This window comes from Odontomachus brunneus, unplaced genomic scaffold (assembly GCF_010583005.1).
Source record: "Odontomachus brunneus isolate Ranch 3 - 2012 unplaced genomic scaffold, Obru_v1 Obru_scaffold_107, whole genome shotgun sequence".
NCBI lineage: Eukaryota > Metazoa > Arthropoda > Insecta > Hymenoptera > Formicidae > Odontomachus > Odontomachus brunneus.
The window spans coordinates 1,186,931-1,199,430 of record NW_022639557.1 but is presented as its reverse complement, the minus strand read 5'-3'; the positions used below and the strand labels follow the sequence as shown (position 1 = coordinate 1,199,430).

Here is a 12,500-nt window from a genome sequence, read left to right as displayed (position 1 = left end):
CGTCTTTTATGCGCGCAACGACCTGAATCCGGAAAAAGGATTTCACCCCGACGCGATCTCTGAAAAGTAGGTTACCGGCGCGGCGTGGGCCCTCCTCCCCGCGGGGAGTTCTCCGTTGCGATAGTTCATACTATTAGGCGCGAAAAGGTATACCGCTAACGGCGGTCCAGTTGTTGAAGTCGATCAATATCGTGAACACATTCCCCCACGTGGAAAACGCGATTCGCCGCGGCCCTCTTTACTCGCGAGAAACGCAAAGCAGCCTTCTTCGTAGCGTCTTTCGTGTGTGAGCGAGAACCTAAGTAAACGGTGAAGTTCCGCGAATTCGCCGAGGCGCTTTATTCCCGTATTTTTCAAGCGAAAGTCCGGGGCACGCGGTGAATTCGCATGTTTGCTTTAATTCTGCAAAATCGCCTGCGAAACTTTCCTCGTGCGCCGCCCTTGCCATCGGGGGAATTCAGGAGGAGAAGCATTCGTAACTTCCCCTCCCTGCCCCCTTTTTTGCTTTATTTACGCGACTCTCCCCGGGATTTTTCATTTTTACAAACAATTCTCTCGAGCGCCGGCCGCGCCCGGAGAAAATATTTTGACGTTTTTCCAGGGGAAAAACTGTGCCACCTAGATCTTGTTGTAATTCCGCACCGATCCAAATTTTTCAAAAAATTCCTGGCGTTATAATTTCGCGACGGGGATTCCGCAAATCCCGGTTTTACTGCATCGCGGGGCCGATGTTATTTCGCGAATGTCGGTATAAAAATTAGAAATGCAGATTCCTCGACCGCCGTAAAGTCCAAGCAGTTTTTATGCCATTATACCGGCTCTGCGAATATTTTAAAACCATTTTTCTCGCACACACACACACACACACACACACGCACACACCGTGCAAGTGCGCGAAAATCGCGCGAACAAGCGAGCGTTCGTGCCTTGACCCCTACGTAGTCATTTTATTCGCTTCTATTCTTCCGTCGTGTTCGCACGCGTCTGAAAGAACCGTGCCTACGTGTCCGAAAAGTGATTCGAAAAGTGCCTGCGAATTAAAATCACTGGCGCTACACCTCGTCGCGAGCGCGGAAATGGCGGAAATAGCAGTTTCGCGTAGCTCGCGTCGTGTTGATACACGACAATGTGAATTGTTAATACGCGAGCGCGCATAGACCGTTAGGGTGGCATGTTAGAGTGGCGCTCCGATATTCCGACAACTTGTGGCGCAACTGTTAACTGCAATATAGCGTAGATACGAATCCGCTTAGCTATAATACCGAGGCGCATGGGCTATAACGAATTCGCATCGCGCGGCCGCTGCAATTTCTGATTTATTTACGAATTCCGCGCGTAAAATCGCCGCGCTACGAACGTGTGTTTCGGTTCCCGCAAAATTATGCGCGTGATGAACACACGCTCGAAAAGTTCAGCGAATCCCCTATCGGGGACACAGTGTGTCGCGCGAGATTTACTCATTCAGCGATATGCGCACTCGTTAAACGGAATAGTCAATCCAAGCGCAGAGGAGTCGACCGGGCCGCTCGAAACTTTGGCGCGTAATGAAAGTGAGAGAGATAGAGAGCTTAAGCTGGATGTGTTCTCTAATCGAAGGAACTCCTGAGAGAAGTCACCCATCTATTCTCTCTCTTTTTCCGTCTGTCCGCTGATTCTTCCGCGACTGATCAAATAATAATAACGGGCTAGTGCGATCCGATGCTCCTCTGCGGTAGTAAGCTTTGGCAACTATTGGAAATTATAGCGACGCGGTTGCGTAACGTGGTACACGCCAAAGAAAGGGAAGAGACAGAGAGAGAGAGAGAGAGAGAGAGAACTAGCAAGAGAGAACAGCTTAGCGCACGACTCACTGATAGAGATGAATAGCGACAGGAGGGTAGGTTTGAACTGCACCCTCGTCGGGCGCCGTAAACGCGACGAAGAAAGACGCGCGGTGCACAACGCGACATCGCGCCGCGCCGGGACACGACACGGGGTGAACGTGCGGCGCATTCCCGCGAGGTGACGAGCGGTAATGGTGCGTCCTCTCGCGTGCGTATATACTAGGGGCTTGCTGTTGCATCGGCCGATATAATCGGAAAGGTAAGCAACAGCGGCACAAGAGCGCGGCAGGGGAAACCAACGGCAGCGCGTCGGCCAGGCTCGTGTCTCGCGTGGTCTCTCGTTTGCTTTATCCGGTGGAGTTTCATAATCGATACCGGCGCCTGTATGACCGAGTGAGAGAGAGAGAGAGAGAGAGAGAGAGAGAGAGAGAGAGAGGAGGCGCAGAAAGAGAGAGGAAAATGGCAGAGAGGCTCGCTGCCGCGCTCTGACCACTCGACCAGACAACGTCCACCTGCGTTGCGGCGGACGGCGGGCAAATTTTGTTGTCGGAGATTGCGAGGCGCAGATATACAAAGCGCCGAATTGCGCCCGCCGTGAACTACGCACGCCTGCACACAAAGTTCTGCGTGTGCACGTGAGAACGTGTCGCACCCCGACGTACACGCATAACCGTGCACTCGATATTTATCACGTTGTGTTCATTCTTATTGGTGTGTATCCTATTTCGCGCGCGCGCGTACAAGAGAACCGTTGTTCTCCCAGCCTATGTATAAAATACATAGCCCATGTAAATATACATATACTCACCACACACACACACACACACACATACATGCGCGCGCACGCGCGTGTAATGCGATACGGAGAGTTTAGAATCTGAGATCAAGCTGCACTAGATAAAACGCGATATCTTGCCCCGGGATACTCTCAGGCCGGAATATAAGAAAAATAAAGATGCAGGGCAAGGATGGCGAAGAACTTTTTACGGGAGAAAAAGAGAGAAAAAGTCGAGTTTTCGACGCCCTTTACCTCGGCCACACTCCCTCTGCGAGCACATCGTCTGTTTTGCCTCACAGCTGTGCGGCTTTTATTGCTTATTAACTGCTCCTCCGCGTGACTGCTCGTATCGCTTTATCGATTACGTCACGTCGCGAATGATGAATAATGCAGATGCAAAACATACGAGTTGGTCTCGCGAGAGCCGTATCGCGGCTCCGTTTCGCCGGCAATTTTTACACGTGCCCGGGGTCGTGGCGAAGAAATTGTCAGCGCAGAAAATTAATATTCGACAGGTCGCGCGACTGTGCACGCCCCGAACGAAAACATCCGCACGGTGCAATAGAAAAAAAATACGAAATTAGAACGGGACTTCCGACGTACGTGAAAACCGATTAAGCTATTAAATGTCAATTCCGTTCATCGTCGATACTCGCTGCTTCCTGGACGTGTGTCAGTCAAACGTGGTCTTCCCGTAGAGGTATCTCTCTTTCTCTCTTGCGCGCGCGCGCGATATTTTTTTGATCCATCCTGTATCGGCATTTTCGATACGTGTCTGTCCGTCGGAAAAGCCCCTAATAGACGTGCGCGCGTTATCAGGCGTAGGAGAAAGAAATCTCCCATTTCTCAATCGAGAGGACACAGCGACAATATCGATCACGGTTCTCCGGACACCCGCGTGCCACTCCGCCGTTACGCCGTCCGTGTTGGCCGCACACCAGCACGCAGTCTGCGAGACACGGTCTTCGTTACCAACGACATCGAGCGCGCGGCATGAGGGTGGCGGAGAGCCGCCGAGCAAAGGGTAAACGTTCCAGCGGGGCGGAAGCGCCGATCAACCCCTTGTGTTTGTGTGCCTGTGTTTGCGCGCGCGTGTGTATGTGTGTGTGTGTCGTGAATTTTTTGCGCAGATACCGGCGACTTTCATTTCGAGCCCTGCCTTTTCATCTCGCGTCTCGTCGCGTCTTCTTCATACACCGGCTGCCTTATGGCTCGCGTGTCCCGCATTGCCGCGGTTCGTCTTCATCTCCTTGACCGCACCCTTCCCTCTGCCCTCTCGCGCCTCTTTGCCCTCAGTATCTGCGATACCCCGGCGCGCGTGTCCGTTGGCTGGTGAGAGGAAAGCAGATGAACGGTGTCGTGTACCGCGGACCGCCGTTGCGAACGTGTCGGGCTTGTCTGGCCTGTCTCGCGCGAATTATGGCATGTTCTTTAACGTCCGCGTCGCTTTGCTACCGTGAGCTTACGGCGAACGAACGGTGTGTTACGTACGCGTGTCTGTGTGTACACGCGCGTCCACCTGAACTTTTAATAACGGCTGCTGCGTGATTGCCGGCTTCTTCCTGATTCTTCCGGCCGCGATACCGTCGTGCGCGCGGAAGTAATGTCTCGGTGCGTGAGTGGGGCGGGTGTTTCGAAATTATGATGAAGAATACGCGACGCGTTACTCAAGTCTTCCGCGAGGCCTGTGCTCGACGTGAGGGGGCGGCGAGGGCAGGTATCGCACGGCGCTCGCCGTTTATTTTCCCGCGGGAAGAAAATCAACGTCCGCCACGTAAACTCGGCTATTTATATCGCGCCAAGCCGCGTACGACGTGTACAAGTGCGTTGCGTAATTGCTTGAGATATTACCGCGCGTTATTTCCCGCCTCGGACGGCATAAAGAGCTAGAATCGTCGGGATACACAGACACAATGACGGCCATTCGTACGGTTCGATTTTTCAGACGCGCCGCGGATAACGCGGCTATAGATCGCGGACGTTGCGACGTAAATATAACGCGACCACGATCTCTCGCTATAGCTCCTCATAATTAAGTAAACGATACGGCTAATAATACGAACAGGAAGCGACGCAGTCGCCAGAAGAGGTACGCGGTGTAAAAGTGGCGCAAACCGGCGGGAATAAGATCGAGTAACTTTTCTCGCACGAGGAAGAGAGGGCTTGGTATCGATTCAAAGCTATGACGAGCGTGGATATTTTAGAATACCGCGCGTACGCGTCCGGTTTACACAATTGTCTATTTCCATCGTCTCTATGGACATTAAGAGCCGTGGCACATAGAGACACGTAAGCGGTAAGAAAATTGACCAATCATGGTCGATTATTCCTGGACTGTATGAGGAATCATCAAATGTGCTTGGTGAGTTTTCTTACCGTTTAAGTCTTACTATTTACGTTTTTCTGTGCGCCATATGCTCAAGTCCACGCGGAGAGAATATTATGGTTGTTTTTCTTTCTTTCATATAAATTCTTGTTAATTTTGTTATTTGCGTTTCTAGAAACGCATGAATGGAGATTGTCAGTGAGATGTCTATCTTGCTAAAAATATACCAATTTCGCTGCTCTCTAAATTTCTTGGAGTGGTATCTCATTCCGAACGAGTGCAAAGTGATAGTATTTTCACTAGAAGCAATAGGGCAAACGCTGCTGCTCGAAATCGCGAGAGTGAATGTTTCATTCAAGCTTTGAGTAAATTCTGGACTTCATATAAGCGAATGTTTCAATCAATTAGAGTGAATATGTTTCTATGACGGTATGAAGTACATACAGTGGTTCGCGAAACAGATTAGATACAATGAAGTTGGAAGCTCATGAAACTATCAAAACTGAGTGACTGTGTGACTAGTTACAGTTTAATTATACTACTAATTGTTATTACTAATTATTATTAGTATTATTATTTAGTATTCTTGATTATATCATTATTATTACTATGATTGCAAGTTCGTCGATAATGGCTCAATTTTGATAGTTTGCCGAGCTTCCATGTGCATTGTGTCTAAACCGTTTTGCAACCGATTGTACGTTGGATTCACTCTTCAATTTCGAATGGAAACATTTACTCGGTGATTCAGAGTAGAAAATTCTATTTTGCATGAATGAAATCATTCGAATTCGAGGAATTCAGTGATCACTTCACTTTCCGAGTAAAATGTTATTACAAGAATTTTGGAGAGTAGAAACATGGCAAATTTTTTAATAACATATTTAAGTTCCTAACAAGTAAAAGAATAGTCAATTATTGCAGTATATCGATCTATTCCTCGATTGCAAAATTCTCTAGTAACTTTTACTGAAACATTTTCTCTCCTTTCATCGCACGTGCATGTATGTGTGTGGTTGTGTGTGTGAATTTACGCTATGTAAGCGCGCCGTAAAAATGTCGCGATATACTCGCATCCAATATTGACAAAGTTCCGGACATCAATCGCCATATCGATCAACGATTCTCCGTTAAGCACCCCTGCGCTCGTTTACGCGCAGTCGACGGTTGCGTGTCGACATTGTTGTTGTTATTGTTGTTGTTGTTGCTGCTGCTGCTGCTGCTCGTCGTCATCGTCGTCGTTCATGGTGCATTTTTACGCAACGAGCGTGTCCAATTTCTTTGTGATATTTGAAAAACACGAATACGTTTATTTGACGACGCTTACGCGATAACGTTTACGTGACGCCGGACAGTGTCCGCTCGCTCGTGGCCGGATCGAGCCACGGCTATTAGAGATTTCTGCCCGCCGGGCCGCTCTTCTCTCCAAGAGTTGCACGTCGCTGAACGCGTATCGGGATATTACGCATACACATCCGCTCGTACGTGCACGCGGCAACACGTGCAGCAACGGCGACGTATGCTCTCTCGCGCACGCCGCAACATGACGTACGAGCGACAGCAGCCGGACCTCGCGGATTTCCGTTCGAAATAAATACGTATCTGTCTCGCGGCGCCGTCGTGACGTCCGACATGACGAAGGTCTTGCGCCGGGGAAGTCTTTTTTTCCCCGTGTTTCACCCCCGCGACAACTCATGAGGGAGAGTAACGGGCGGAAAAAATATTGTCGCGTCCTCTCTCACACACGTCGCGCCGGCTTACGGCGCTCTTCAGCGCTCGTGCCGTTAATCCGTTAATGCGCCGTACTTGATTAACGATTAACGGGACAGTGTTATGGCGACACTGCCGACGAGACGTCGACGAAATAATGGAGAGCAGAAGGATGATTGAGAAATTGCGCTCATTGCGGCAATTCAGCGAATCTCCACGTGTTTTTTCATTTCTCCCCTCGAATCCAGATGTTGAGTACTCCGGGGAGAGAGATTATACGCTTGTGTGTATTGATGTGTGCGCCATGTGTGCCGCGTACTTACCTTCATACAACAAAAGCCAACATAAATATTGGAGGTGCGGCCGATGGGCAGGTTGGGGCGTTAAAGGGTTAAATAATTCACGCCCGCGCCCCAACGATATTTCACGTTTCCCCAGCCCAGGTTGTAATCGCGCCCGCGGCTGTTATTTCTAAGGGCGGGGGCGCTTTAACGCCGAATAATTTTTTATTCCGACCAACCGAAGCGGAGAACGGCGAGGTAGAAGCGCGCCAGTGTCGTCGTCATCGTCGTCGTCGTCAGACCCGCTGACAGGAGGGCGGGAAATAGCTTCATTTTCACGTTGGATTCGCGCCAGTGAACAAATGATTTAGTCGCGCGTTGTCATGCCGCTATCGTCGATCGCGAGTCGTTAGACGGAATACGTAATCTTCGCGCGGTCGTAATGGACTACGCGGCCGCGACCGCTAAAATGATTCAGTTTCGTCGGCTTGGCACTATCTCCCGATCGCGAATCATCGGGGCGCGCACCGCTCCGCGTAATCTTCTCCCCCGAAATAACATACTACAAGCGCACAGCGAGTGCGAACGAAGCGATATGCATGCGGCGCGGAATTACACCTGTCGACGGTGATTTTACAGCACAGCAAATATACCGGAAATGTGCGAAATAATACATGTCCCGTGCATTTGAACGATAACGATGCGAATATAGCGCGAATAGCGCGCGCAACGTGGGAGAGACCGGAGCTTGGATGCCCTATACTTTAGAATTTCGAAGTTACTACACGCAAAAAAAATTTCAGTTGGTGCAACCAAATAGGAACCAACTGAAAATTAGGTGATTAGAAGCGATATCTCTGTTATGAAAATTAATATTTCTGTTGTCGCAACCGAAAATATTTGTCTGAACATTCGTACTTTTGAGTTTTTAAATTCAATTGCAGAAGTAAAGATGCAGAAATGATTCTTGAAATTTTTGTTAGCCGAGCAAACTCATGTACGACACGTACAAGCTGCAGCAGAACTTTTATATCAAGTAAATATTTACGTCAACTCGACAGCTCGAAATGTCAATTTCACAAATTATCTATAATAGAGATATCTATAAACTTATATTTTTTTTGTAATAACAAAAATATGCAGCAACATAACCATCTTGCCCTAGTTTAGTTGCTCAATAGCGCAGAGTAAAAAAGGCTACATATAAAATATTTATTCTGATTAGTAGTTCTCCAGAATCTCCGCGAGAAGTCTCTACAGTCCTCCTACTGACTCTTAATTATGGGTTAATTACGGTAACTTTATTTTGTCTGGCCATATGCTCCATTTCAATTATTTTATAAATGAAAATTGCGTTTATTACAGAAACAATATATCATATATTTGCAAAAAATTTCATTCTAGTTAGTAACACATGGCTTAATTTTATTCAGTCATGATGGAAAATGTTAATACAAAATTTCGAAAGGTTCGAAAATTTACTTTGCCATTACCGAATCAGTTCTTTTTTTCTATTTCTTAACTATAATATTATCCCAATTTTAATGAAACTTAGGGAAAAGTATCCACGCTCTCTCTCTCTCTCTCTCTCTCTCTCTCTCTCTCTCTCTCTCTCTTTCTCTCTCTCAAGACCTTTTCGCGATTTTATATCCACTTATATATTCCTTTCAAGATAAATACTAAAAAAAACATATGAGCAATATACTCTTGGGATTATATAGTCCCGGTTTCCCCTACTTGACAGACTTTACCTATGAAATACTGACATCTTTCAGCAAAGTTTACGTCGTATCGATTGCACAGATATAAGTGCTTTTACATACTGGAAATACGTGCAATAATAAATTGGAACGTCGCTCAATATGTGACCAGAACGACAGATAATTTGTAAAATTGACATTTCGAGCTGTCGAGTTGACGTAAATATTTACTTGATACAAAAGTTCTGCAGATTGTACGTGTCGTACTTGTGTTTGCTCCGCTAACCAAAATTTCAAGAATCATTTCTACATCTTTACTTCTGCAACTTTACTTCTGCAACTGAATTTAAAAACTCAAAAGTACGAAAAGTTTGCAGAAAAAATTCTGTATGCGTGCTTGTGTTTCCTGCTAGCACATTAAAACAAAGCGGCGCACACATTTATATAAAATTTGTGTGTACAAGAAATACGGAAAGGATAGTAGATTCATGTTAGCGGCGATCAGTTCTACGTTATCGATATTTTTGGCTCGTCATTCACTTTGGCATCCCCTTGAGTGAATAACGAGCTCTGAAAAATGTCGATAACGTAGAAGCGATCGTCAAAACGACATGCCATACAAGCACTAACCAATCATGCCATCATCTTTTTGTATTTCTTGTATAAATAGATCTTATATAAATGTGCACTGCTTCGTTTTACTATATATTTAACAGAAAACTTTAGCCATGTATATACAGAATACTGAACTAAAAAGTTTTGTTATTATTTTGCAAATAATCACGTGTAGACTTTTGAGGTATTAGTTAAAGAAGATTGGCGGATTATCGCGCGTGATAATGCACTACAATGGTCCTCAATTAATAACTCGAAAATCTCTACGTGGTTATTTGCAAAATGTTAAAGATCTTTTCAGTTTTTCCTTCAGTTTCTTCAGACACAACGGCAAGCGTCGCTGTCACAACTCATCTGCCGTATCGCGTCTGATCATTCGCGGGTCTTCTTTAATTAACAGCTCAATGTTTTACGTGGTTTGTTTGCAAACTGATGGAGGAATCTTGTGTTCAGTTTGACCTAGTCTACATGTACACACGAGTTATAGGATATCTTGCGGCAGGTACTGTAGGAAACCTTTCTACGAACTTTCCATATATTTTAAGCTTCTAAATTTAGTTGCAAAGATCTAAATTTAGTTGCAATATTCTCGGAAATTTTCCTGAACAGGGCGGACACACGTTCGGAATGTACTAGCGGCGGAACTTTGATACGTATCAGACAAATATTTGCATTAACTGACAGCTCGAGATGTCAATGTTTTGAAATTTTTGATCATTTTCGTCACACCTCGAATAATACTCCAATGCATTTTTGCGCGTATTTTCGTCGTGCAGAGGCATTCGCAATTCAGTGCGATTAATACGACGTAAACTTTGCAGAAAAAAAGTCAATATTTTGTCGGTAAAGTATGGACGCATCCCCTTAAACAGCCGCGCACTAAATTCTAAAACAAAAGAACGTGCATGCGCGTGGGATACATCCGTCGGCGATAATTTTGCAGCTCGGTGAATATATCGGGAAAGCGCAAAATAATGCATGTACTATTTAGATAGTAATGACGGCAAATGTCGAATAGTGCGCGCGTGCGCTCTACACGATATTTACAATTCGGTTGTCGTACATTAACGCGTCTTTTAATCAACAATGAGCAGCTTTCGGCCGATTACGCAGCGCTGCGGATGAACGGCCGGGAACTTTGCGTGCGCATTTGTTCTGTGTTTCATTTTGCCGAACGCGCACGCACGAGCGCGATAAAAATACTCATCGGGGAATTAAATCAGCGAGCGGGCGGATAAACGGGAGCATCGCCGGAGAGAGAAGAAGAGAGAGAGAAAGAGAGAGAGAACTGAAGGAGTGGAGGATGTGTAAAACAAGCCGCCCCGAGTACTCAAGCAGCACGAGCGAAAGGCGCGTAGAGAGAATAGAGCAGAATAGAGAAAGAGAAGGAGAGGGAGAGAAGATCGTCGGTAAATTAAAACCCTCATCAAGGATTCGAACGAATTCCGGAGCGCTGTGTCGAACAGATTAGGGCCCCCTCGGCCGTGCCAATTGGGACCGCCGTGCGGCGCCGTTTTAAGCCGGCGGAAATCAAGCGGCTGAATTACCGGCTTGATTAATGCCCTCGGTGGTTTTCGCCTAATTATCCCGGGGACCCGGTAATTAATAGTAGTCGGGGAAGCGCGCGACCTGAGCTAATCGTATTTTTATTTCCACGCACGGAAAACCCTGGTTTTCGGATTGATAAATTCGCGCGGCCGAGGCTGAGTCGTGAGAGGGCGAGAGACACACACAGAGAGAGAGAGAGAGAGAGAGAGAGAAAGAGAGAGAGAGAGAGAGAGAGAGAGAGAGGAGGAGGAGGAGAGAAGGATTCACGAGAATGTCAAGGGGTCGGGAAAGAAGACAAAGCAATTAATACCAGCAAGAAAGCAATGAAAGTCGGATGCCGCTCGATTGGAAAACAATTACGACGACGTGATCGATACAAAAATGTCGCGCGGGAAGAAGCAGAGAATTCATCTCGCCTTAGTGGGAGATTGATCGAAAGCCACCTTGTCCTGGTAAGGTCCGAGGGCCGTAATAATTATCGCCATGCTCAATTACACCGTTGCGGACCTGTCCGATCGTAAAATCCTTCATTTGTACGGTCTCGCAATCAGCGTCGCCGCTCATCGATCCCCGAGTCTTCCCGTATCGTTGCGCACTAATCATTTTTCTCTCTCTTTGACCTGCGAACAGAGAAAAGAGAACCTCTTTGACCTCTTCGACGTTAAACTTTTCGACGAGATTTAACTTCCCGTTTCGCTCGTTAGCGATTATTATTTCGGTGCTCTGTTGCCTCTTTGAATATAATAGAAGACGAAAGAAGAGGAAGAAGATACGCGATGATTACAGATGATAATGTGCCTTAACCTTCCGCGAACAATCACACTTTTTGGCTCATACAGTACAGTCTGTGGACCTGTCAGATCCAACTTTAAATTAGGAGAGAGAGAGAGGAAGGACTTTGTGTCCACGGTACTGCTATGTGAAGTGTTAAGAGGTAGATGTCTCTACCAATGCAGCGAGCAGTTGAAAAAGCTCTACACAGGGGATTTCTGAAACAAGCTTCTGTATTCCCTACGCAGAGCTTTTTCAACTTTTTACTCGTTAGAGAGAATGGTAGAAATATCTCTAAGATAGTAGTGGACACGTAGTCCCGGCTTCCCCTACCATAACTTTGTTGAAAATCGATATTTTTAGACATGTTTTTCCCTTAAAGTCTTAGCTATAAAATAGCAACACAATAAGATAAGAAAATTTTTTTATTTGTACACAATTTTTATTTTTTATATGAATTTCATGCGTTTTTTCTTTTTCTAAAAAGGGTTTTTCCTTTAGTAAATAAGTACAATTTACAAACAGATTTGCGTTATTCTTGTCGGATCGCTTGCGAAAGTTGGCAAGCACTCGAAAATTCGTTCGGATCTCCAATATTGTACGCGGGAGGGTTAAACGCTATTTGCACACAGCGATAATGACGCAAATGTTTGGAAAATATAGCAAAGAATTCCGAGCGCCTGCAAGAAAGGAACAAAGAACCAGGGGGACAATAGGTTCTAGTAAAAGTTCCATGAACGCTGAACGAAAATTCATCAAAACGCCCCTAATCATTACCATAACGGTCAATTATATCCTCAGTGCGCTATTCTGCCGTGAATTGCTGGTCGGTATCCGCAGAATTCCCGCATTTTCCGCGATATTGGGTCCATTGTCGGGACGTGCATGCATATATATATATATATATATATATATATATATATATATATATATATATGCATGCACGTC

General features: G+C 46.1%; 1 protein-coding gene across 2 annotated transcripts in view; it reads left to right on the top strand.

Moving 5' to 3' along the window:
- LOC116849147 (bifunctional heparan sulfate N-deacetylase/N-sulfotransferase) overlaps nt 1-12,500 on the top strand; it is a 110,596-nt gene that overhangs the window by 47,421 nt on the left and 50,675 nt on the right. The gene's annotated exons all lie outside the window — the stretch shown is intronic.